This window comes from Bos indicus, chromosome 2 (assembly GCF_029378745.1).
Source record: "Bos indicus isolate NIAB-ARS_2022 breed Sahiwal x Tharparkar chromosome 2, NIAB-ARS_B.indTharparkar_mat_pri_1.0, whole genome shotgun sequence".
NCBI lineage: Eukaryota > Metazoa > Chordata > Mammalia > Artiodactyla > Bovidae > Bos > Bos indicus.
Window position 1 is genome coordinate 125,445,804 of NC_091761.1, and position 21,316 is coordinate 125,467,119.

General features: G+C 59.4%; 1 protein-coding gene across 5 annotated transcripts in view; it reads left to right on the forward strand.

The window, feature by feature from the left end:
- Window positions 1-5,579: 5,579 nt before the first annotated feature.
- The window catches only part of AHDC1 (AT-hook DNA binding motif containing 1), a 64,783-nt gene continuing 49,046 nt past the window's right edge, over window positions 5,580-21,316 (forward strand). For 4 of the 5 annotated variants that reach the window (XM_070775567.1, XM_019980328.2, XM_070775574.1 and 1 more), the window contains exons 1-2: window positions 5,666-6,068; window positions 6,313-6,410. The gene's annotated coding sequence lies outside the window, so the exon portion shown is untranslated. Of the gene's footprint in view, window positions 5,618-5,665; window positions 6,069-6,312; window positions 6,411-21,316 lie in introns of those variants that run through there. The other variant, XM_019980327.2, reaches the window with a different exon arrangement.

Below are 21,316 nucleotides of genomic sequence, written 5' to 3' on the forward strand. Positions count from 1 at the left end.
AACCCAGATTTGTGTGACTTCAGAGTCTCAGGCATCCCTCTGTGTCTCATTCCCTTATTTGATGGAACAGCATGGGAAAGTGTGATACTAACCCAGAGTCAAGCCCAGGGAGGACATACTGCAGACTGGGGGTGGGGGTAGCCCCACATGTGCCGGACTGTTTTCATAAAAGAGCCGACTCATTTATTAATTTTACAAACATCTACTGATGTCTCCTGTAGGCTGGTCCTGACCAGGAGGCAGAACAGTAAACAATTACAACACTTAGGGGCAAGGTCAGTCTGGAGGCCAAGGGAGACTTCTTGGAGGAAGTGAAAGAAAAGTCTGCCTGATGAAGCAGCCAGAGGGTGAGATCATCTCCCACTGAGGGAATAGCTTGTGCAAAGGTCCAGAGGTATTGTAGAGCAAGGTCAAGTCAGGCAAGTACAAATAATTATATATGGGAGGGTTGAGGCAAAGGATGAGGCATGGAAGAAGGAGGTTGGAAGGCCAGAGACAAAAGATACTGGGGGGTCAGGAAAACAAGGGTTATGATCCCTGAGTTGAGAAAAGTCAGAGAGAAAAAGTCTGGGTGGCCTAGGACATATTGGGATGAGTCTATTCTGGATTCCACTGCTCCGGTACTGAGCTGGGTGGACCCACTATCCACTCCAGGAGTTCTCTCCCAGGTACCATATCAAAGTCTCCCTCCCACTCCGGGAGATACACACACCCACCCACCCACCCACCCCTGGATGGTCTTGCAGTGATGTCTGTACTCTCTCTAGCGGCCATTCTGGGCACTACATCCAACACTGCAGGAAACTTTCTGGGATAGAAGAAACCTTCAGAACCTTCCCATCCTCAGGATGGGAGAGACAGTCATTCGGTACAGTTTATGCTCTCAGAAAGCTCACAGTTTACTGGTAGTGAGTGTGAAGGGCACAGGCAAAGCAGATGTTGGAGATCAGGAGAGGGTCCTAACCCAGTTGGGTAGGGGGACATCTTCTCACAGGAGGTGTTACTGGAGACTTGAAAAAGGAATAAAAGTTTGCTTGATAAAAGCAAGAGAGGGGCATCCATACTTGATAGAATTGAGTAGCTCAGAGGCAGGAAATGGGACTGTGAAGAGAGTTAAAATTAAGTAGCTGTGATTGGAGTGAAAATTTTGAGGGGGATCTGTGGCTAAAGATGAAGATGGTGAGGTCGGCAGGGGTTGTCTGCTGTGTCCTCAAGCTAGGATTCCAAACCTTGCGTCACAGGAAGTCACTGAAGAGTTCTGAGCTGGGGAGTAAGAGAGTCAGATTCACTTTCCAAAAGGAACCCACTGGTGGCCCACACGGAGGAAGGCCAGGTGGGAAGAGGTGGGAGAGGAACACCCTTCTTGGACACAAAGAATCACACCAGGTCACACTCATAGGAGGACACAGAGCTCTGGGCAAGCCTGTGAACTAGACGTAGAGCACAGATGACGACACCTACAGACTTGTCAGTGGGACCCCAGGCTGAGCACCCAGACAAACACACACATACTGACATACACGCAAACCCAGAGCTCAGGACCTCGAACCAGAAGGAAGCCGAGGACACGCATTCACTCCCAGTCACAGGCTGACAGTGAGACCGAGCACACTGATGGACGCAGGAATTCACCCGCATGTACTGTGTGGCTGTCAAGGGCTCTACCCTGCCCCGCCCCACCCCCACCCCCGGTCCCTCACCACCTCCGGCAGGAACAAAGCTGACCTTTGCCCCCTGGCCTCTGGCCTCTCCTCCCACACCCCCTGCCCAGAGGGAGGAGCTGTTTGAAGTCTGGGCTGCAGCTGGGGTTTCCTGTTGCCTGGAGGAATGTGGGAGGACTTTCAGGGAGGGGTGAGTGCAGGGAGGCCAGCACAGGAGGAGGGATAATGGAGACCTGGGGGCCTCGGTTCCCACTGTACCACAGTGAAGGAGAGCTTCCTGCTTCCACTGTCTCTGGGGCCTCAGCTCTGAGCTGTTCCCATCCAGAGGAGGGGAAAACCAAGGCCTCAATGGCTGCAGTCCAACGGGCCTCTTGTTCCTGGATCTGTAGCTCAGTGGTTCAGGACAGGCCCACCACCTCTTTGGGCCTCAGTTTCTCCTTCTAGGGACTAGGTTGAATTCCTCTGAAACAATCCAGACCTTTCCTGGGGATAGCTCCAAGAATGAGGCCAGCCCCAGAACTTCTGTAGTCAGGGAGGGCGGTGCCCATTCCTACCCAAGGCTCACTTCACTCTGCCCTTTCCAGGAGCTCCAGGGATGTGGCTCCAGGCTGCTGTGACCTCAGTTACTGTTATTATTATTATTATATAGCTCAATAATCCCTCAGCACGCCTGTGCCAGTTTTTCAAACTGCTTTCATATCCATGTGTTCAGTAAATCTTCTCAACAGCCTTGCCTGTAATACAGAGAAGGGGTTGCTCTCAGTTTTACACATGTGGAAATGGAGACTCGGAGAGTTAAGGACACGCAAGCAAAAGCCGAATCAGAACCAGGTCTGGAGAATTCCCTGGCTGTCCAGTGGTTAGGACTCCACGTTTCCACGGCAGGGGGTCCAGGTTCAATTTTGGGGGAAGGGAACCAAGATCCTGCAAACTGTTCAGCACAGCTGAAAAATAAAAAGAACCAGGTCTGCCTGCTTCCTATTCCACATGCCCTCCAAACTCTTAGGCCCCACAACTTTTAGCCCCTCTGGACTCTCACTTCTATTTCCTAGGTCTAGCTACATAACACCTTCTGCTTACATCGAGACAAAAGTGGTTGCAGTGAGCTGAACCTAGAAAGGGATGATTTAGGTTCTTCCTGTCCTTCAAGTCTGCTTTCTCTGGGAGTTTACAGGTACCCTGCCCAGCCTGTGGCTACTCCAGATGCTGTTTTTAAAGACCAGGTAGCCCCCAGTCCATCCTAAAGGAAATAGTCCTGAATATTCATTGAAAGGACTGATGCTGAAGCTGAAACTCCAATACTTTGGCCACCTGATGCAAAGAACTGACTCATTTGAAAAGACCCTGATGTTGGGAAAGATTGAAGGCAGGAGAAGGGGACAACAGAGGATGAGATGGTTGGATGGCGTCACCGACTCAATAGACATGAGTTTGAGTAAACTCCAGGAGTTGGTGATGGACAGGGAAGCCTGGTGTGATGGACAGGGAAGCCTGGCCTGCTGCAGTCCTTGGGGTTGCATAGAGTCGGACACCACTGAGCTGAACGGAGACCCCTTCGGACTAGGCTGGTAAACAGATATAGCAATTGGACACTAGGTGGCAGCAGCCACCCACAGGAAGACTTTGCTTGAGTTTGGGGAGGACCCCCGCCCACCCTCTCCACAATACAATTTAAAGAGGCTCCAAGAGAAAGACCAGTTCCCAGATGACTGGGAAACCCTGTAGTGCTTGGTTTCCAGCAATGCCCAACACCTTGGGGGCTAAGAACACCCAGCCTCCCTGGGAAGGAGGCTGCTCAAGCAGCCTGGGGTGGGAGAGTGTGCATGGACAACCCTACCTAAGTTCTATTCCCCTCTCACTTACAGAGCCATGGGCCCTACTAATCTTGGCCCCTGTACCTCATCACCTAATCTCTCCCCTCCCGTGTCTTTCCCAAACTCCTCTTCATCCCTCTCCACCTGGGGCTCCCTATCTCCCAGAAGCCATCCTGTATTGCCCCCCAGTTCCTGCCTCAAACTTGATTCAGCCTAGGTGGGGTCTTCATTCCCTGGGGCAGAGCCTAATACGTAAGGATGTTGTGAAGGTGTAAAAGAAAAGGGAACCTGGGCCTCTCCTAGCCTCCCCAATGCTAAAGTCTCACCGGTGGGGGACCAGCTGGGGCAGGATGCCAAAGCCTCATCTATTTGTGATAACTTTAGGCCAGGCTTGGGAGCTGCAAAGGGCCCCTAACAACTTTAACCATTGCTTTCGTTAATATCTGATCTTACAATGGTCTCCATTTAATTGATAAATCTTTGAACCCAGGGCTTGCCTATAAGGAGAAGCTGCTCCCAAATGGGAGCTTCTGCGGCTGGTCAGCAGCCCCATGATGCCAGATCAATAGATGGAACTATTTAGAGCCCTAGACCTCTGCCATGGGCGTGGTGCCCCCAGTCCCTGCAAAGGGCCAACAGTGTCCCCCAGAGCCCCTCCTTTTTTTGTCTTAGAGGAGGGGCTTGCAGGTGGTGACAGGGAGCTGCCGTTGGCAAAACACCTGCCTTTTGTCACACGCTGGCCATCACCTCGTATCACCCTGCAGGGCCAAAGGAAGAGTCCGAAACAGGTGGGTCAAGGACAAAGGCACTGCTGAAGGGACTTCAGACACAGGGAGGGCAGGACAGAAAAAGCCAGCGGACACTGGACAAAGGAATGCCAGACACACAGATGAAGTGGGACTAGCACAGGATCAGTGGGGCCGGTGCTGGGAGATGCCGGGGACAGGACAGCCACCATGCATTATTCATCTCCGTGTCCCCTGTGAGCCCTGCACACCTCAGTTAACATTTGTCGAATTTAAGTGCCAAGGGAGGACACACAGACGCCGGGAGAGAAGGTCAGATGGAGAGCTGGGAAGTCGCAGCTCCCTGCTTGATCCAGAGGTTAAGCAGTGAGCTTTGGAATCGAACAGACCCTGGTCCAGCGCAGGACTCAAGAGCCCTGCGGTGTTCAGTAAGTGGCAGCAGCAGCAGTTCTCCTTCTTGCACTGTCCAGAGACCTCTCCTTGGTAACCAGGCCCTGGCAGTGCACATTCCCATCTGTGGGGATAGGCCAGGCAGGGGGCCAGAGCTAGGGGCTGGATAACAGATGTGACCTGCAGAGGAGGTAGGTGAAAGTGCTGAGTCCAGCCCCCTGGGCCCAGCAGGAGCTCTGAACTGTTGAATCTGAATGCTGCTTCCTGACACCAGGAAGCTCAGTCGAATTCAGGAAGGCAAGGCTGTGTGTGTGTGTGTGTGTGTGTGTGTGTGTGTGTGTGTGTGTGTGTGACAGAGAGATCTGTGGAGAATCCAGGACTTCATGCTCTTGTCTTCCTCGGACTTCTAGAAAAACTAGTCTTTGGTGGGGGTGGCTAAACCCAGAGCTCAGAATTTGAGACTGGGGTCCCTGAGTGAGGAGGAGGAGGTGCGAGCGGGCTTTGAGTTTTCTGGAGCAGCCCTCTCTCCATCAACCCTTGCGCTTTACTCAATAGGAAACCTCATGAAGGGAGAACGCCTCCAGATTCAGGGAGCCGGCCGTCTCCTCTTCTCGCTTCCTCTCACATTTAATTGGGACGCCCCCAGAAAGTCTCAGGCCCTTTTAGCTAGTCCCTCGATTCCCCCATTCTACTCTTTGCATTCTCAGACCCCGCCCCTTCACTCCCACCGGCAACCTCCGCTCCGGCCAGAGACCCCCGCGGGAGGACAAGGAACGTGGGGAACGTTGGTGATCCTTAGAGAAGAATGCAATCCCCCTTTGTAAAAGAGGACGCTCGCCCTCGGGGCTCGGGCGCTGGGTGCCTCCCGCGGGCTCCCGGCCGCGCCGTCGGAGCTCCCGGCGCCGCCCCGCCCGCCCCGCGCGCGGAGCGGCCGAGGCGGGGACTACAAGTCCCGGCGAGCCGCGCGCGCGCTCCCCCCTGGGGTTCCGGATGGTGAGCGGCGAAGGTAAGGCGAGCTCGCAGAGGCAGCGGCGGCGGCGGCGGAGACGGAGAGAGGCAGGCAGGCAGGCAGGCAGGCAGGGCGAGGGCGAGAGACGGCGAGGGGAGGGAGCGAGCGAGGCAGACCAGACAGACAGACAGGCGGGCGGGCGGGCAACGCGAGCCACCCGCCAGGCTGCGCTCAGCCCCGCTCGCCGCGGAGAGAGCAGAAGGCAGGAGGAGGGAGGGGAGGAGGGGGAGGGAGGGAGAGAGGGAATCCAGCTACCACCACCCAAAGCCAGCGTCTGCTTTCTGTCCTCATTTCCTTTTCCCACCCAGCTCTGAGAGCAGAGAAAGGCAGAGGGAGCGAGAGATTGAGACAGTCAGAGGGACAGACAGACAGCCAGAAGAGAGCGGGAGGGAGGAGGGCGGAGGAGGAGGAGCAGGAGGAGGACTACGCGGGGCGCGTTCCCTCCCAGGTTTGCAATTGGGGGGGTGGGGGCGGGGGTGTCCAGGGCTGTGAGAGTGTGTGCGCGGTGGTGGTGGTGGGGGGAGAAAGGGGGGCGCAGAGAGAGAGCGAAGGAGTGATCGAGGTGGGGGGCGCCGCGGGAGCTGGGGGGCCGGGTCCAGCGGAGTTAGCGGCGGAGAATGTGAGCCGAGGCGCGAGCCATGCTGTCAGCAACGGCGGGCGGCTCAGGGCTCCTCCACGACTCCTCTCCCCAGCTGCCGGGCGCCCGCGTCGCTGCCGCCGCCGGAAGACAGACGCCCCCCGAAGCCCCTCGCCTGGCTCGGACCCACGGAGCCGGCAGCCCAGCACTCCGGTGAGTGGCGCCTCCTCCCCAGCCCTAGACCCCCGCTGGGGACCGGCCGGCCGGGCTCTTTTGTGCAGCGCACCGGGGGGGCCCCGCGCCCCTTCCGCGCGCCCCGGTCCGGTCCGCCGGACCCCGTGGCTGCGGTGCCCGCGGTGCGATCGGTCTTTGTTTCCACCGGGGCCCGCGGCTCGGCTGGGCTCGGCTCGAAGCCTGGCAGGCAGCGCCGGGAAGGGGGAGGGGGAGGTGGACGAGAAGGGGGGGCGGGGAGGGGGGGTTCTCGGGTTTCCTGGCCGCCCCGCGGCTCCCCCGGCTCGGGGGCGAGGTGCGCGCCCAGCGCTGCCGCGCGCCCCCTCCTCCTTCCCCCTCCCTCCGTCTTTGGATTTAAAACTGCAATTTGCTCTCCAGCTTGCTGAGAATGTGGGGGGGTGGGTGAAGGGGGGGGGGACCGTGGGAGCGGAGAACAAGGCTGGATTTTAGGAACGGCGCTGGGAAAGGGGGAGACTGCGGAGGGGAGGAGCCCCTCCCCTCCAACCCCCAAATCCCAAGGTTCCGCTTGTGCTCTGGGAGTTGAGGGGCGGGGACCTAATGACCCGGAGGGGGTGTGGGGCGGAGGAGGGATTTGGGGGCGGCCGGGGCCAGAGGGGTTGGGCCGCGTGCCCGGTTACCTGGCGAACAAAGTCGGCTCACTTTTGCATAAATAAATAAATAATCGCCCATCAATGCGTTTCCTCTGAGGCTCTGATTGAATCGGGGGGCCCCCTCTTCCCCAGGGGTTGGGGTGCTGAGTGACAGCTGTCAGCCCCCTGGGCCTGTCGCTGGGGGGTGAATCGCTGAATCCCTCCGCTTTCTGGCTCCGGGCGCATTCCCCTGCTGGGTCTTGGTCCCCGGGCAGAGCCAGAGGGGCAGGGGGATGGCTCCGAGTCTAGGAAATAACCTTGTTTCCTGTTCTACAGGAAAAGGGACGGCAACCCAGAGAGTTTGGGGGCTGGGGATGAAGACTGATGGGAGCCGGAGGGGTTCCCCGGCAGCCTGACCCCCCAGCCTCCTGCCAGGCGCAGGGGCCGGCCGAGGGAGGGAGGATGTGGGCCTTGCTGGCCCGAGGCGGGCGCTGGGGCAGTCCCCGAGGCGGGCAGCGGGCACCGAGCAGGAGGAGGGAGACGGAGAGCAGCGGGGGCGGGAATTCTCCACCGCAGACCCTGGGGGCCGGGGCCAGATGTGGAGGGGCGGGGAGTCCCCCTCCCTGCTAGCTTGGGGGCCCCGGGGGCTGGGCTGGGAGGGGCTGAGCCTAGTGCCCTGGGTTCTGCACCAAGTGCCTGACTGGCAGGGCCAGCTGAATTTGGGCCCAGGCGTCACCCTGGGAGGCAGGGCCAGCCTGCACCAGCCTGGTCCCTGAGCACAAGGAGGGACCCTTGGGGGGCCTATGCCTGTCTGGCTGGGCAGGCGTTTCCCGCCGGACCAGTTGGTGTCAGGCGGGACTTGGCCCCAGCTCCCTGGGCAGAGCTCAGGGTGTGAGGACAAGCTTTGCCTCTGGGTCAGGGTGGCCACATTTTGTCCGCTGCTGCTGCTGCTGCTGCTGCCGCCGCCGCCGCCGCCGCCGCCGCCGCCGCCAGCGGGGCGGGGGCATGTACCCGGGCCTGGGCAGAGTCCTGCCAGGAGCATTTGGGGTGTTTCTATTGTTGGCTTGTTCCTGTTCCGTGTGGCCCGGTGTGTGTAGCTGTGTGAGCTGGGGCTGTAAGTGAAAGATTACCAGTCAGTCCACCCCCCCCAACCCACACCCCCACCCCCACCCCACCCCCTGCCTGTTGGGGGCAGGCTGGGTTGTGGTGGTGAGCTGTGGGGGACCCCCCCAGGTGGCATGTGCCTGCAGCTTGCCATCTCCTTCCTTTGAACAGATGTATATTTATTTTTATAGTAATGGAAAATCAAACTGGATAGTAAGTTGAATTCATTTTTTTTTTCTCTTCTGCTGTGTCAATAGTTGGAATAACCCCCAGAGACGAGTGAACTTCTTGCCCCAAAGCTCCCACCCTCCTGAGGTTGCAGAGATCAGTGAGCGCATGAGCTTTGGGGGGCCAGTGGGCACCAGTTCAAACTGGTGATTCTTGTCCCTCTCTGTCTGGCATTGGGGCAGGTACCCAGGTGGGGAGGCATTGCCCCCTCCCCAGGCATCCCCCCCCCCCCCACTCCCCCTAGTCTGTCCTCTCAGCCACCTCCTTGGTCAGCACCTAAGCTGTGCCCAAGCCCTCAGGGGACGTTCTCCTGGTGGGCTCTCTCCCCCTTTCTGGGCTCCTGGCCCACGTGCTGATATTTATTTTCTGTAGTAAAATCCATTTTTAATGCCGTTACTTTTGAAATAATATAGAGAGAAACAAATGTGATGTGTTTAAGTTGCCCTCTGTGAGTTTTTAATGTGATCTATGGCTGAGGTAGTGATGGAAGGAGCTGTTGGGCTTGGAGGAATTTGGTGTCATAAAGAAAAAGAGCTTGCTGTTTATTATGTTTGCTGGGCTGGGGGGTCTGAAACAGGGTCGTGGGGGCCTGGAGTCCCAGCACCCCCAGGTGCCGTGATGGACAGCAGTGCTTCTCAGTTTGGAGGTGTGTGGTTTCCAAGACTCTTTTTCCTTGCTCCCCAGCCTTCGATGGGGCCTTTGGTGAGGGGGCTTGGGAGCTGAGGGATTTGTTCCCCACCCCCCCCACACACATAATTCCACCTGGTTAGACTTTGGCTGGGAGGCTTCTGGAACCCCCTGCTGAGCTAAGTGGAGGTGTGCTGTAGCGAGGATGGATTTGGACTCTAAAGGAGATTAAGAAATGGGATCTTTACCTGCTTGGTGTGCCTGTGCTGGAGACTTGAGGGGCAGACAGTCTCTGGCAGAAGACCCTTTTTTTAAGGTGGGGGTTGCTGCTGTGGACCGGCAGAGCCCCCAAGGGACATTGCTGGTTTTCAGGTCAGCCTGGAGCACTGGCTGGAGCCACTGCCTCCTGTCGCTTCTGTTCCTCATTGGACAGGGGCTTCCTCCAGGCAAACCTGATCCCCTCCACTTCCCCTCTTCTCCACTCTGCCCCACCCCAGGTCAACTTTTTTTTTTTTTTTTTTTTTGGTTTGTGGAATACAGAGCTCTGTGTCTCATGCCAGCCACCCAAGACCACAGGGTGCCCTGCCGCCTTCGTACCAGATGCCCAGGCGCTTCTGGTCTGATTCGTGAGGTCAAGCCGACTCACTATTATGGGATGGAGCCCAGCTCAGTCGCTGGGTCCCCTGGGTCTCTTGGGACAGAGCCGGGGAGGGGGTGGAGCTGGGAACTGAAGGAGGGGGGGAAGCAAGGGCAACATTGTTGCTAATGTCAGCAGATGGGCCCCCCAGGGAGAGAGCTGGGGTAGGGGGAGGTGGGGAGGAAAGAGACCCAGACAGTCACACACGAGGTGGAGAGAGGGAAAGATGGTGACAGGGGGAGCAGGGAGAGGGGGAGCAGAGAAAACAGTCAGGAAGAGCCAGGATCAAACCCCAGGAGACGCGTCCAGGGGACCTAGAAGGCCTAGGTGTGTGCCACTCCCCACCTCAAAGCCCGAAATGAGCGGGCACTTGAGAGCCTCTCGCCCAAGATCAAATGCTGCTAGGATTGTGTTTGGAGGCGAGACAAGCAAATGTCTCAGGGAAGAGGGAGGAGGACAGACAGGTGGGAGCGGGAGAAGGGAGGACTCCCACAGGAGGAGGGAGAACGGGGAGACTGGGGGATTCCAAGGGTCACTAGACTGAGGCTGCTGCCCCACAGGGCAGGGTCTCCCCACTGCTTTGCCCAGATGTCTGTGGATGGAGCCTGGCTCTTCTTTGGACCTGGGGGCGGGGCCGGAGGCAGGTACAGTGCCCCACAGATTGTGGGCGCTCTGCACCAGGAGGCATTGGGATTTTAAAAACAGGGAACATCAGGAGCATTAGAGGCACCAGGGTGCCATGCAACTGCATCCCCCCTTCCTTGTTTGACGGGAGGAAACCCAGTCTAGAGAGCACCCCCCAGCCGCCGCTTGCCAGGGGTCACAGGCAGCAGAGCCAGATCTAGGACCTAGGCTCTTTCCCTCCACCTCTCTGTAGTTAGAGTTGGAACAGCTGCAGGGGGGCCTCCTGGGTGCGCGGGGGTGGGGGCCAGAGCCTGGGGAAAGGAGCAGGCGGGCACCCTTGTGGCCAGAGCCCCCCCAGGGGAGGGGGAGGCGCCGCTGCCTGCCGGGGGGGAGAGAGAGAGAGAGAGAGAGAGAGAGAGAGGGAGGGGAGAGAGGAGGGAAACAGTGAGTCAGGCTTCCAAGAGCTGAGGATGAGAGAGCCAGAGCTGGGAGGGAGAGGGCAGGGAGGGCTGCTCCGAAGCGCGGGGAGGGAGGGGGCCCAGCCAGGGGCAAGGAGAGCTCTGGAGGGAGGGAGCCAGCCTCTGGCCCCAGCCCAGCGGCAGGGCTGCACAGGGCTGTGCGCCCTGCGGAGGGTGCAGCCAACATGGACTCTGCCCACGGCAGGTCAGGAAGGAGCCAGGTCCTGCCCCTGCAGGTCCCTCTCGTCATCTGTGACCCCACCCCAGGGTCTCAGAAGCTCCTGACTGTGTCGTCCCCTTCCCTTCCTCGGTTTCCCCATCTAGCGTGAGATCAGGACGGCAGCTCTTCTCAGAGGAGTAGGGGGAACAGAGCCTCCTGAGAGGGGTCTGAGGGCTACCTCCTGCAGCTGCTGGCTTCCCGCCGGGAGACCCTGTTGGAGGCCGCTGCCAGTCAGGGTGAGGCAGGTCTCTGGGGTCGGGTTCCTATTAAGCCCTCTTGAGTCGCTGGGCCACAGAGTGGAGGCGTTGGGCTGTGAGTGCTGGTGGGGGGGCCGTGTGTGTATATGTGGGTGTGAGGTGCTGGGCTGGCTGTGGTAGGTGGACTGCTTGGGGTCTCTCAGGATGGCCAGTGCCTCGACAGGGCAATGATCTCTACATGTCCAGAACCAACCTCCATTTGGGGAAGGGGGGAGACATTCGAGTGATTTCCACCCACCCATCCCCAACTCTGCCTGCCATATCCCTGTGGGTCAGAGGCTGTAGGGCAGCAGGGAGGTGGGAATGGCCCCTGTGGAGCTGATGAGAACTGCATGTGCAGCCCCTCGTGTCGTGTCTGGAGCTGGGACCAGAACTGGAGGGGTCCCCAGGGACTGCCTGGAAGGGAGGCGAGGGGGGGAGGAGCCCCCCTTCCACCAAGCTGACAGGAAGCTGCAGCTCCAGCCCCTCCTTTACCCAAGGCCTGGCATCCTCCAACCCTTCCCTCCTGGATCCCCCAGTGCCTCTTGCATGGGTGAGGGGATGAGGAAGGTGGACATAGAAGCTTCCTCTCCTCCAGGGCCTGGCTTTGGGGGGGAAATGGTGAAATGAGGGCAAAGTGAGGCCCCCTGCCTCCTCTTTACACACACACACACACACACACACACACACACACACAGACTCAGCTGCAAGAGGCCCTGCTTTCTCTCCTCTCTGCTCTGGGGTCCTTGGCTTGGGAGCCCAGGGGAGGGACCGCTTCTGCAGCTGGCTGGCCCCGAACTCCCAGCTCAGCCCAGCTGCTACTGAAGCTTCCAGAAGCTGCAGCTCTGCACCCCGCTCCCCACCTTCTGAGCCAGGAGAGGCCTTTGCTGACCTGGGGGAGGGTGGCTTGGTGAGCGAGCGGGTACCCTCCGAAGGACTCGCACAGACAACCAGACAGATGGGTGGCGGAGCAGATGGACACAGACACCCACGCACAGGCAGGCGGAGAGAGACGGACAGATGGACCAGGACAGGGAGAGACGGACAGACAGAGGTGCTGGCAGAGAGAGGAGTCAGAAACATGGAAGGGTCTGGGGAGAGAGAAACAGACAAGAGACTTGGAGACAGGGAGATCCAAGGAAGGAGACAAGGTGACTGAGATGGGAGAAGGAGAGATACGGGGAGAGAGTGAGAGGCAGGAAGAGATAAAGAGAGAGGGGGAAACCCAGACGGAGAGAAAGAGAGGCTGGAGGCTGCAAACCACAAACAAGGATTTGATGAGAATCTGGAAGGTGTTTTCTCCTGCTTCCCTCCCCAAACCCCCAGGCCAGCCAAGTCTCCATTCCTTCCACCCCCAGCTCAGTTTCCAGCTGCTAAAGAGGTCAGGAAGGGAGAGAGAGGAAGAGAGAAAGAAACACACGCGCACGCACACACACACACACACACACTCGCCAGATCCCAGAGACCCTCCCTGTTGATCTCTTTGTGGGGGCAGGGAGTCTCAGAGGGCACCTCTCCTGGCCCTGACCCCTATTCACAGATGTACATACCTCTTGTCTCAGGAAATATTCCAGAATCCTCCCCACTCACTGGGTGTGTGTCTTTTCATACAAGTGCACCCCCCGCCCCATACTCATACCTGTCCACACAGGCCTGGCATCACACACACTCACAAACACACGTTTTGTGGCTCTCGCACTCCTCTTGAATCTCACAGACAGAACCCAGTGAACTTGTCCCTGGGCCTTTTACCCACGTGGGCAGTGACACCAGGACTCATCATGGGTTCTCAGGACCTGTTCCTACCCCCATATACAGTCACACTCAAACAACAGCAGCAGTCACCCCACAGCAGAGAGAGGACCCTTTCTGGAGGGGAAGATCAGGGTTCCCAGGGAGCCATGGTGTTGTGGGGGCAGGGGAGGGGGTTTACCCCCCACTCTGACTTGGCTGGGTGGAGTGGAGGCCCTCTGAGCTGGTGGGAGCCCTCCTGGGAAGTGACAAGGCCTGTCCTGAACACTGATCAGCTGGCTGGTGTGAAAGAGCTGAGAGTTGGTGAGAGTGTGTGTGCATGCATGTGTGCACATGTATAAACCAGGGCACATACATGCAGGTGTAAGGGATGGCGAGTGTCTGTTACGGTGTGTGTGAGAGACTGAATGCATGTGAGATGGGGTATGGGTGTGACAGGGAGATCTGAGGTGTGTGGCGTGTGGGTGTGGGTGTGATCGCTACTTGTCAGGTATATATGTGTGTAGGCATGTATACGTGACAGGTGTGTGTGGTCGTACCTGGCTTTGCAGCGTGGGGTGGGGTGTGATGGGCATGCGTGTGTAAGGACTGGGACCCTGGGGCGCAGGTACACGTGTGCCAGGGTGCACTGTTCTGCAGATGTGGAGGTGTGGGGGCCGTGTGTGCGGGAGTGTAGGCAGGGTGCATGTGTGAGGGGTAGCTGCCTGTGTGAGCCTGTGAGTGTGGAGCCTGGCTTGGAGGGAGGGCTGTTTTCCAAGGCAAGGCCGCCGCCATGAACACATGCGAAGAAGGGGCTCCAAGGCGCACAGTCGGGTGCTGACCCACACAGGCGCCCAAAGGACAGACAGACCCTCCCCTGCCCTCCCTCCCTGCGTCGGTGGTTTTCAGAGGAGCCTCCGTGAGAGCTGTTTTCTCTGCAGAGCCCCCAGCCCCCAGCCTGTCTCTTCAAACACAGTGATGCCCTCCAGGCAGCTTTGTGGAGGCTCCTGCCTCGACCGTCTGAAGGCAGATGGGTGGGCTGGGATCTGCTGCCACCCCCCCACCCTGGGGATCGAGGAGGCGACTCTGCTTCTCCGGCCTGGCTGGGCACAGGCTGAGACAGATGGACAGCCGGTCTCGACGCCCCCACACAGGGGTCTGAGGGCGGGCAGGCACCGCCCCCCTGCCCCAGCAGAGGGGTTCCAGCAGCAGGCAGCCCCCAGGTGGGTCCCTGAGCAAAGGCCAGAACTCTGCCCTTCACCTCCTTAGAGGGGTACCCCACCTCACCCTGCAGCCCCCCACCTGTCGGGACAGCCGGGGGGACCCAACTGCAGCCCCCTCATGCCTCCTGAGTATACAGCTACTTCCCCACTCACGGTGGCAACACCCCAAAACACACAGCCCCAGCTTCTCCACAAACACACAACCTCTCCACATTCCAACACCTTCCTCATATCTGCTGCTCCATGCACTCAGCCGCAACACACCACCACCACATGCCTACCCCCCCACACACATAGTCACAGCTCTAGTACTGAAAACCCAGATTTTTATGACCCCCAGTATATCCCCAAACACCCCAACACACACACATGGCTTCTACCACATCCTCAAATGTATCAACTCCCTTCTCTAACCCCAGCATCTCCCCAGATACACCCAGGACCCTACTCCAGCTCTAATACCTCCCACACACCCAGACTCTCAGAGCCCCAACACCTAACAAGATACCCATGGACTCTCCCTACAGCCCCGATGTTTCCCCCAGCTGGAGCCCAGCATGTCCGTAGACACCCTAGTACGGCTCCCTACACCTTTCCAAACTCACAGCTCCCACCCCTCACACAGACACAGACATGCACACTGCCTCACGCAGGCTGCCGCAACAACCACTCAAATGGCAACGCCTCCTGTGGCCACGCCATTCACCCCAGACACACAAATATGGCTTCAGTTCTACTGTATCTTTAAACAGGCAGTGTCCCCCCAGCTTCTCATACCTTCCCAGGCATGCGTGTGCAACACACACACACATACACACACCCCAGATCCCACAACATCTCAAACAAGCGGTCCTCTGTACATCCCAACAAGCTCCAGCTCCAGCACCTTGCTCTGCCATCCAAGGGCCCAGGGACAGCCTCCAGCCTTCTCCAAAGACCAGTCCCGCACTCATACACACACACGCATAGCCCCAGCTCCATCACAACCCTGCACCCATTCACCCCTCAGAGCAGCTCTGCCCTGTACCCCCTGCACCCCCACCTCAGCCTGCAGCCCTTACTCCCACTGGCGCACATTCCAGCACAGCTTTCCTTGTTCTTCCCAACCCGCGCCCCCCCCCACCAAACCCCCTCTGGATAGCCTCAGCCTTGCTCACGCATGCGCGCGCGTGCGCGCGCACACACACGCACACGCGCGCACACACACACACACACACACACACACACGCCCACTCTTCTGTGCTGTCTACTCTGCTGCCCAGTCCTCCCCCACTTCCCAGTGCCTCCTCTGCCTGGGGAGGCATCTCCACCCCGCCTCATTGCCCCAGGCCTTTCATTCCTGGACAGTGAGGCTGTACATCTGGTTCAAAGCTGCCCCACCCAAGACCCTGTGCTCTGGGCACCCTGGCCTGGGCTTTGGGGGTTTGAGGCCTCTTTGGGGGCTCTTGGCACCTGGTCATCCTGGTTTCTCAGCCAAGAACTCTTCGTACCCAGCCCTGCCCTGACTCTGGCAAGTATGGTGGTAGGGGTGGGGTGGGGGCATGGTGCTGGGCAGGGGGATTTACCCCCAGCCTGCACTTTGTCAGGTGCTTGCCAAATCCCCCTCCTCCTTGGCTCACCTGAAGGGGGACATCAGGCCTGGGACTTCAGGGAAAAACATGGGGAAGTGCTGGCTTGACCTGATACCCCCTCCCCAAACACCGCCCCCCCCCAACCAGGTCCGGGCTTGGGGCTTGGTCTCCCTGGGAGTCAGTTCCGACAGTGAAGGTTACTTTACTAGATGCATGATTTTAAACGGAATCTCCACCATCTGTTCCACCCCCTAATTACAGATGCACAGAATCCGCCTCAGAGGGCAGCGTGAGGGAAGTGATTTAGAGGCTGAGCTGCTTCTGCCTGCATTAGGGCTGAGGAGATTGGGGTGGGGGGGGTTCTGGGTATTGCTCACAGCCCCCCAACCCCACCTCTTCCCCAGGGGCCCCTTGTGCCTCTTCTCTTGCTGGGGGAAGGCTCCTAGCAAGGTGCTCTGACCCAGTAGACCTGAAAGAGGAAGCAGCTGCAGTGCCGCGGGAGGGGTCCCTGAGACATCGCCCGCGTCCCAGGCCCCAAGTCTTGGGATGCAGGCTCCATTAGAGCCTTAAAAAATTCAGTGGATCGATCTCCTGCCTGCCTTCTTAAGCCCTGGGGAGACACAGGCACTGGCCTGGCCCAGCTGTCTGCCCACCCCAGGGGTAGCAAGGAATTGGTGAGGTAGGGAGGGGGCAGTTAGAACAGAGGTGGGGACATCGGGGTTTTTGGCAGCAGAGGACGAGAGCAGGCGCGTCAAAACCCCCCAGGTGTGTTTGTGCATATGTGCCCCAGCTGCCTTGGCGCCACTGGCAGGCCTGACCCCAGCTTGAGCCTCGCCCTACGGGGCTGGAGGGGCACCAGGGGCCAGAGGAGATGGGCCAGGGCCTGGGTTTCAGAGGCTCCTAGGGGACACCAGGCTACACCCCGAGGATGGGTCCAGGGACCTGGGCCTCCAGCAGGCTCAGCGGTGGCGGCCGCGGGCACACGGTGGTAGGAGCTGGAGCATTTACCTTGGGGAGAAAGGGAGCGAGGCCGGGCTGGAGGAATTTTAAAGATTGCTGCAGGCAGGAGGGTCTCAGGAACCCTGTGGAGCAGGCAGTCATGCAGAAGTAATCCTATCGCCGCCTGCCTGGAGGAGAGGAGGGGGGCAGGGAAGGAAAGAACGGGCGGATGCCCCCTTCCCACCTCAGCCCCTGCCCCGGCCAGTGGTGGAGGGAGCCTGGGACCCCAGGGCGCCCCTCTCCTGGGGGAGGCACCACCCTTCCCTTCCGCTGCGGCCTGTGCCCCCTGGAGGGGCAGCACTGCAGCTGTTGCTGGGCCTGGAGCGCTGGGTTTTATAAATAAAGCAGCTTGGAGGTGGGGGCCAACTCAGCACCCCCCAGTCACCTTGAGTCACCCCCTGGGGGCATCGGCTCCAGCTGGCGGTCCTCTCCCTTGCAGCTTGCTCCTCTTCTTTGGCTGTGTGAGCTTGGGCCAGAGGTCCAGCCTCTCTGGACTGGACCAGGGGCAAAGGTGTGTGGAAGAACCTAGAATCCCCTGTCCTCTTGTACGCCGCCCACCTCCCCCTGAGGCTTCACAGGTTAACTGGCCACTGGCTCAGCACATCCAGGCTGGGAAGGAGTGACTGGCCATACAGGAACCTCCCCCGTCCCCAGCCCCTCCATTTTGCAGATGGAGTAGCCGAGTCCAGGGAGGGCAGGATGGCCAAGGCCAGCCAGCTGATGAGCGCCTCCTTCCTGCCCCGTTCTGCTGTCACTCAAGACTCTTCTCAGCCTCAGCTCAGCTAAGAGCAGGGCCTGGGGGGGGGGGGGTGTGTGGGGTGGGGGATGTTTGGGAAAGTGGTTGCGGCTGAGAGGTTGCCATGGCAATGCTGCAGGATGCCGAGCTGAAGTGGGGGTCCTACAGGGTCTCTGGGGCCCCCAGCTCCACACCCCTGTGGTCTTCTCCTCCCCAGCTCCTGTCCCCCAACCCAGATGCCTGTCAGGCAGCTCCGGTGACAGGCGGGGTGGGTGACAGGTGGTGCAGGTGATGGGCTGGGTGGGTGACGAGCTGGGTGGGTGACAGGTGGTGCTGGTGCGAGGCAGGCAGGTGACAAGCTGGGTGGTGACGGGCCCTGCTGATGACAGGCAGGGGGTGTGGTTGGCGGGGATGCTGCCTCCTGGCTGGTGGCCTGTTGCAGCCCCCCACCCGCATGCGTGTGCACATGCACAGACTCTGGGCTCAGAGCTTGGGGCTAAGATACTAATGAGGCTTATTACGTGTAGAGGGGCAGGTGCCCAGGCTCACTAATGAGAGGCCTTTAACGAACAGGGGAGACGGCTGGGGGGATTCCAGGAATTTGGCTGGCCCTCCTGGGCCGGAGGATGAGCCAGGTCAGGACCCCTCCTTGTCTTCCCCCCCTGGCCACTTGGCTTTGTGTTAATACTACCCACAGTCAGGATAGCTACCACTGTCGAAGCGTTTGCTACACTGGCCGAGCCCATTACGTGCATTTTTTCTCATTTCAACGCAACAGCCCATAGGAGCAAGGCACTATTGCCCATTTTACAGATGAGGAATCTGAGGCTGAGAAGGCAAGGGACTTCACACAGCAAGTGTCTGTTGCAGCTGGCACTTTAATCTAGGTCTTTCTGACCCTGGAGCACATGCTCTTAACCATCCCACCAGTAAAGCTCAGGTCTTGGTACAGACCCCAAGCCTCTCTCAGGGCCTCAGTTTCACTCTTCTGGAAAACAGATGCATCGTTGAGTGGGGGGAATCACCAGGCTCTTCAGCTCTGAGTTGGGTGCCTTCAGGGACTCCTCCAGGTAACCACGAGGCCTCACCCCATCTGGCCCAGATGGTCGGTGACAGCCCTGGACTGGAGAGAGGTCAAGTCTTAGCCCTGAGGAGCGGAGCTAAAGGGGAGACACCTGGGATCCGAACCACTTCCTGCGTCATGTGGTGGGGAGGCTGAGGTCTGGAGAGGACCAGCAACTGCCCAAGGCCACACACCCTGTGAACTATAGGGCCCCCCCTGGATCCCAGGTCTCTTGGCTTGTTGGAAGGGCGGGGCTGGGTGTGGTGCCAGGGCTGGGAGGTCACCTCCTCCTGGGCCCCACCCTCTAGCCTAGCTTCTTTCCTGGAAATTGTGAGCCCTTACCTCCTGGGAGGGTGCAGGGGGCTCTCGGCTGCTTCTTTAGGGCCTTGTCCCATCCCCATCAATCTGGGCCCTGCGTGTCAGTTGAGCCCCCTCCTTTTGGGACCCGTTGGGGTGGAAACTCCCTGGCAATAGCTGATGGATGGGTTAGGGCCTTGACATTGGCCTGGGGCCACAGCATGACCCTGGAGGGACCAGGCTAGGGCTGGGGGGCTTGGAGGGGAATTTAAGGGAGAAGAATTAGGCTCATAAATCTTGGAGCTTCTCGGTTCTCTTCTCCTCGACCTTAATCTCTTACCAAACCTGCTCTCCGGCTGCTCGTCCTCTAAGGCTGGGGGTTGAGGGAGTCCACCTGGCTCATTCATTCCCTTCTCCCTCCAACAGATGCCTCCCCCATCATGCAAATGCACTCCCTATGGGGAAGAATGTGTTGCCAGCAATGTTGTTGGGCAGAATTAAGAACTTGTGTGTCTTAAACTCCTGGCTGTGGCCTCTTCTTCATGATGACAGGCAGGGCAGAAGGCTCCACTGCCTCAGTTTCCCCAGCCTTGGGTTTGAAATCCTTGCCTGGTGCTTGACTGCTCAGTCAGGAAGGAATGCTAAGATTAAGTGGGATGTCACAGCTGCGGGACACATAGCCCTGTCCTCAGGAGTCCCAATGAGGTCAGCAGCACAGCCCTGGCCTTTGGAGCCCTCAGACCCCGGGGGTGAGGTCTTGAACCGAGGCTGGGCGTGTGCAGAGGCTCAGGCAGGGAGTGGATGGTGCTGGGTGGCTGGTCCGCAAGGGCCCTCTGAAGCAAAGGCTGCAGCTGGGGAGACGCCAGGAGAAGGGTGGTGCTGTGCCTGGGGGGCCGGGGAGCCGTTGTTGATGGTTGGGGTTGGAGCCCGGAAGGGTCTGGCTTTCCCATAGGTCTGGACAGCTGTAGCCTCGAGTTCTGGGGCCCTCCAAGCTCCCCAGGGAACCCGGTGCTGCCTGGCCCTAGGGACCCAGGCGTCCTGGCGGGTGAGGGCGGGTCTCCAGGAGGCGCCCTGCCAAGCCCCGCAGCCTGCTCACCAGGAATCTTGTTGCTGAGAGATGGAAAATCCCGGCCGGGCCTGCAGCTCATCCCTCCCCTCCGGGAGGAGGAGGGGCCCAGAGATTCCTTCCTGCACCCCCCCTCCCATCTGGGGCAGGGCCCTCCTAAGTAGTGGGTGGGGCTGGGGGGGCCCAGGACAGGCCTCTAAGGCTCCATCACATGTCCTGGAGCCTAGCCCAGCCCGCAGTGGGCACCAGGGCACTCTGGAGGCAGAATGGGCCTGGCGTGGCAGAGGAGAGGTGGGGGTGGGGCGCTGAAGCCACAAGGGGGTCTGGACGGAGGCCTAAGCCTGGCCCTGGCCCCACGGGCTCCCCCAGGGCGGAGGGTGAAGAGTTGGTTCTCTCCTTGGACAGGAAGACGAATGATCCCATTATGGGAGCGTGATTTTATTCCACGTGTCACGGAGTCTGAGATTAACTTGCTCACCAGTCTGTGACAAACCCCTCACACCCTCACATCCAACACACGCATCCACACACAGAGGCACACACACAGATCCTTGGTCTCACAAACACACATCCCACAGGCACACAGGAGCATTTCCACACTACCATGCGTGGCAAGAGTCTCACAAACAGAAACACAAGCACACACTCAAACTGGGGTACCCCACGGTCTAGACCCACAGCCTCAAAAGCACAACAGTTCTCTCACTCACACCAAGGCCACCCATCAGAGACGCAAACAGGCGGGCCAGGGCATGCTGGCAGCCCTCCTGAGACATGCACAGCTCAAGGACACACAGCGCTCCACGGACACAGATACACCTAGATGCACACACCGCCCCAGAGACAGTCCTGTGGGCAGGCCTAGACCAACAGCCACACACACCGAGACAAAGGCCCAGATACAGACAGAGACAAAGACAGGCAGCGACACACAGCCGGCAGCGCGCGCACAAGCACAGGCGTGCACACCCGGACACAGACAAAGACAAATACATGCCCAGAGGTTTCGCTGTGGACACATGTGAGGCACACACACACAGCTGGGCCTCCTGCTCGACCTGCCTGCCTGGGGACGTGGTCAGCTGGCGCCTGCGGCTCGGGGGAGAACTCTGAGGAATCTTCTGCTCAGTCAAAGCCCCCCCACCCACCCACCCTGGGCCCAGGGCCAGCCCCCACCTCTGGCGCTGGGCCCGTGGCCGAGGCCGTGGCAGCCACACCCTCAGCAGAGCCTGACGTCCCTTACCTCATTGTGCACGCTCTCGGGCACACCGTCTCCTCTGCACACGCTCACGACGCCCTCCACGCCCACACGCTGACAGTTTTTCACTCACACCCCTCAGGTGTCCCCCTCCTGGTTGTCTTCCCCAGTCACTGCCCCCACCCCCACAGGCATGCACAACCCCCAGCACCACGGCGTCATGGCCCACACCCCCGCCCCTCACACAGACCCCTGTGCACAAGGATAACGCACGGGCTCT